Genomic DNA, 4,804 nt, shown 5'->3' with positions numbered 1-4,804 from the left:
CCTCTCTCTCATTCTCTCTTGGCTCCTCTCTCTCGGCCTCTCTCTCACTCTCGTCTCTCTCGCTCACCCTCCATCTCTCCACAGCAGAAATAACAAAGAAAAAAATAAAAAGAAAAAAGCAAAGAAATAAAGAGAAAGAAAAGAGGACGGATCGCACGTCGGTGGAATTTTCAGATTTTTCGGCTCTCACACCCTCTGTCAATCTCTCTCTTGGCCTTGCTCTCTCACCCTCTGTCAATCTCTCTCTTGGCCTTGCTCTCTCACCCTCTGTCAATCTCTCTCTCGGCCTCTCTCTCATTCTCTCTTGGCTCCTCTCTCTCGGCCTCTCTCTCACTCTCGTCTCTCTCGCTCACCCTCCATCTCTCCACAGCAGAAATAACAAAGAAAAAAATAAAAAAGAAAAAAGCAAAGAAATAAAGAGAAAGAAAAGAGGACGGATCGCACGTCGGCGGAATTTTCAGATTTTTCGGCTCTCGGCTTCGGCAGAGATCTCGCCTACAGGTTAGTACACTATTCTCAGATTTTTCCCAGATGATTTGGCATTTTTTATGAATTTTGCATGGTTTTTAGCATTTAATTAAATTTAATTCAATATTAAATGTGTGAGCTAAAAATCATGATCTGCATGAGTGTTCCAAATCCGTTTCGTCCCAAAATTTAATACGATGTTCTATTTAAATAGAGTGAAATAACTATCGGATCAGATCGGACACTAGATCAACGGTTTTTTAGAATTTGAGTGAAGAGTAGAATTTTATTTAAAATATTGGCTGAGAAATTATGAAATTCGAAAAAATAGCCATCTCAGGATGAGCTATTTTTTGGAATTTTAAATTTTTCTTGTGTTCATCACATCAGAACAAGATTAAAGGACGTTTTCCGGAGTCGTAATTTTCTCGAAAATCGTGTTTTAAAAATAGAAAACTCTTCAAAAATATCTTTTTGACGAAGAAAAATAAATTATATACTAAACGGATTCCAAAATTAATGAAATTTCGTGAGAAAATAATATGATACTGATAAATTCTACCATGAATTTTTGAGAATTTTTGGATTTTGTTTGGTATATTATTTAATGCTTTCTTTGAAAATTATCAGATTTTGGGAGAATTTTTACTGACATCAGAATTTTTAACAATTATTTTATATTTCTTGTTGCTGTAAAATTTTCAAATGATTTGGATCTTGTTTCATATGGGATGTAGTGTTAATTCATAATCTGGTCTGAAAATTGAAAAATCCGAAATTGATAGTAAATAGTTTCTAAAATTCATGAAAATCTCACAGCATGCCATTGTTACTTATGTCTTACTACTGTAGAAGTTTCAATGAATTTAGATTTCTATTTCTAGTAGTTTCTGTGTTATTTTTACAATCTGGTCAATTAATTGTTAAATCAAAATTAAATATGAACTTAATGTAAAAATCTGTAAAAATCTTCCAGTAAGCTACATCTCATCATATCTTGCTGTTGTAGAAGTTTCAACTCATTTCGAATTCGTTTGCAACAGTTTCACTTGTAAAATCACTCATATGGTTTAAAATTGATAAAATCCATTAAAATATTGAAATCATCTGAAAATCTCTAAAGAATCTTAAATCTCTGTCACATATTAACTCCTTAATCCATTGAAACAGAAATCTTAGGATCTTTAGATTTCCCTGGAAAAATGGCCAGTGCATCCATAATCGTATTCCAATTGCAACCAATCTTTGACAATTTGAATATTTAAGCTATAGCATGTTGTTGACTCCGAGGTTACTGTCCACGGAAATCCTGAGATATGCCAGGCAATAAGATGTTATAACCTAAGTATTAAATTGCACAAGGAAAGAGCGCACGATTCCCTTCCTTGGATGCCATTCTAGGCCGAAATTGGTGAACTCTAGAGCTATTGGTAATCCTTAAGTGTTCAGAAACTGAAAATCCTTGAAATCTGACATTCATTAACTTCAAGAACTGAAATTGATTCATCTCGTGTCTCTCGGAACCGTTGGATTACGGTTTCTGTCATAAGAACCATTAGAGCTCAATTTAGGAACACTGGTGTCGTGTCTTGTCCTAGGTTTTAGGGAGTTTTAGGTTTCAGGGAGTCCTAGAGTTAGGAGTCCAGCCTCATCACGGACGCTTGCTATGGATAGCAACCGTGCCATAGGTCTAGTTACACTAGTCACCCAATCTTTCCCTAGGACAAGCCTAGTAAACTAGGATGTAGGCTAACCTGCATTAGTCTAAGGAATAACTTGCATTTAGATAAGAATCATATAGCATCTTAGATGAAATCCTAGGATAATAAAATCCTCAACTTGAATTAAATAACTTCTCTTAAAACTGTTGAAATAGTCAATCCCGTCTAGGTCGGTGTCTTAGTTAAGTTAGGCATAAGTAGCTTAGCTTAGGTGCACCGAACTACGTCGACTCTGATCCCAGTGAGGCTTGGTTACGTAGGCAGCTTGGATGTCTGATGGCATACCAACCGCGAGTCGGCACTACAACAAATTGTGGTGTTTTGTATATTAATTTTCTTGTAAATGCTTAATCAAATCACTTAGGATTTTCCATGAAATTAGAATTTTAGGAGAACTTTCACTTAGATTGAATTCAAACAAATAAAGTAATCAAGATACACACTTAGGATCCACATTAAAATTAGATCTTAGGATGCATGTCACATAGTTCGCACATTAATGTAGAGTTGAATGAGCCATTTAAAATTTATTTAAAAGAGTTAGCTTTTGGAATCGAAGACCGATTATCGGGCAGGAATGGTGCATGTGGTGGATAAATCCCCATACCTTCCATTCTTGTAACCAGGTAGCGAGTCTAGATTTCTGGTTAATTACGAGTCCTAGATCTCACATCTAGGTGGCGACTCTGTCAGTCTCTTTTGTGTGGAATTCGGATTGCCTCAGTGGTCCCAAGTTCACATAAAAGACGAATTAAAGTCAATATTAAAAATGCACACGCCATTCGCGTGGGTACGAGAGACCAAGAGATGGCGTGGCGGCTCGCGCCCCACCCCTCTCGCAGGATCGGGTCCCACAACTATCCTATGAATAAGAGTTCTAGAAAGTTTTCAGAATTTGAACTCTAGAACAAAATACTTTTCATTGGAAGAGATAATACCATATGAGTTTATCCAAGATAAGTCTAAAGCCCAATATGATGTGACATTAAGGCTCAGACTAAGGGAACTTGTCATAAGTGAGGAATAGTCTCAAAATGAAAGCATAAGACAAGACCCAACTGCAACACAAATGGAGCACCCTCCATATGAGTGCACCTATCATATGTAATGTAATATACATATCAAACATCATATGATGAGATAAAAATGACAAATATTAAATATATAGCTCCCCCTTTGTTAGAGACTCATACAAAGTATGAATCCAAAGAGCTATCCAAAACAGAGTCACCAAGGGTTTGAGAGGTGAATAATTGAAAAACATCCCTTGGGCTACATTTACATGTTTGCTAGAGATACTCAAATGACGTCAAGTGAGATGATGAGACATCCTAGCAACACATGCTCCCCCTAACTATGTGCATATAATATATATATATATATAACAATTCAAGGCACATATGACTTATCATGGTTCAGATGTTGGCTAGAAGCTAAAGTAATTAGATGCATTAATTAGAGTGATGGTACTGTTTCTTCAAAAGAAGGCATGAGCATATATTGAATAGCTTTTAACTTTAAGGTTTCACATCTCTACCATTTGTGGAACCCGATCCCGCGAGAGGGGTGAGGCGCGAGCCACCACGCTCTCTCTTGGTCTCTCGTACCCACGCGAATGGCGTGTACTTTTTATTATTGATTTTAATTACCCAACCAAGCAGGCAGCAACCAAGCCGTAGGGTGCAAACAAACGTGCAACCCAGTACCCATAAGGGCAGGGGTAAGCCGCCGAGCCTAGCAAGGTGTGATTTAATTTATCTTTTCCGTGAACATGGGATCACTAAGGCAATCCGAATTCCACGCAAAAGAGAGTAACAGAGTCGCCACCTAGATGAGGGATCTAGGACCCATAATTGACCAGAAATCTAGACTCGTTACCTGGTTACGAGAATGGAAGGTATGGGGAGTTACCACCACATGCACCATTCCTGCCCGATAATCGGTCTTCAATTCCAAAAGTTAACTCTTTTGACTTTCTTTTAAATGACTTGTTTAACTCTATATTAATGTGCGAACTACATGACATGCATCCTAAGATCTAATTTCAGTATAATTCCTAAATATGTATCTTGATTTTCTTAATTTGTTTGAATTCAATCTAAGTGAAAGTTCTCCTAAAATTCTAATTTCATGAAAAGTCCTCAGTGATTTAATTATTTTTAATTTAAGGAATAATGTACAAAACCCCACCACTTATGTGTGGAGCCGACTCGGACTTGGTATGCCACTCAAGTATCCAAGTTGCCTACTGTAAGCCCAATGGTTTCCACCTTGGCATTCCCATCTTATTTTGATGATTCCAATACACAAGTGATTTATGATCACTAATGTGTTTGATTGTCTAAGTTCTAGATCATATTGGTGCTAAGACAACATTGCTTGGATTAAGGCCAAAGAAGATCTCATTGGACCACATTATGAAGGCCAAAGACATCGGAGATCCAAGACGAATGAAGACTTGAAGAATCGTATTGACGATCGAAGTCAATTTAGATTGTATAGATCCAATCTTAGTTTTAGATTTTTAGAGGCATAATTAAGTCAATCTCACACATTCTAAATGTATAAGAGATTGTCCTTGTGGAGTTCCAACACCTTGGAACCCTCATAGCAAT

This window comes from Tasmannia lanceolata, unplaced genomic scaffold (assembly GCF_043159265.1).
Source record: "Tasmannia lanceolata isolate RefF3 unplaced genomic scaffold, GAP_Taslan_0.1 ptg000037l, whole genome shotgun sequence".
NCBI classification, from domain to species: Eukaryota; Viridiplantae; Streptophyta; class Magnoliopsida; order Canellales; family Winteraceae; genus Tasmannia; species Tasmannia lanceolata.
This window is presented reverse-complemented; position numbering follows the sequence as displayed.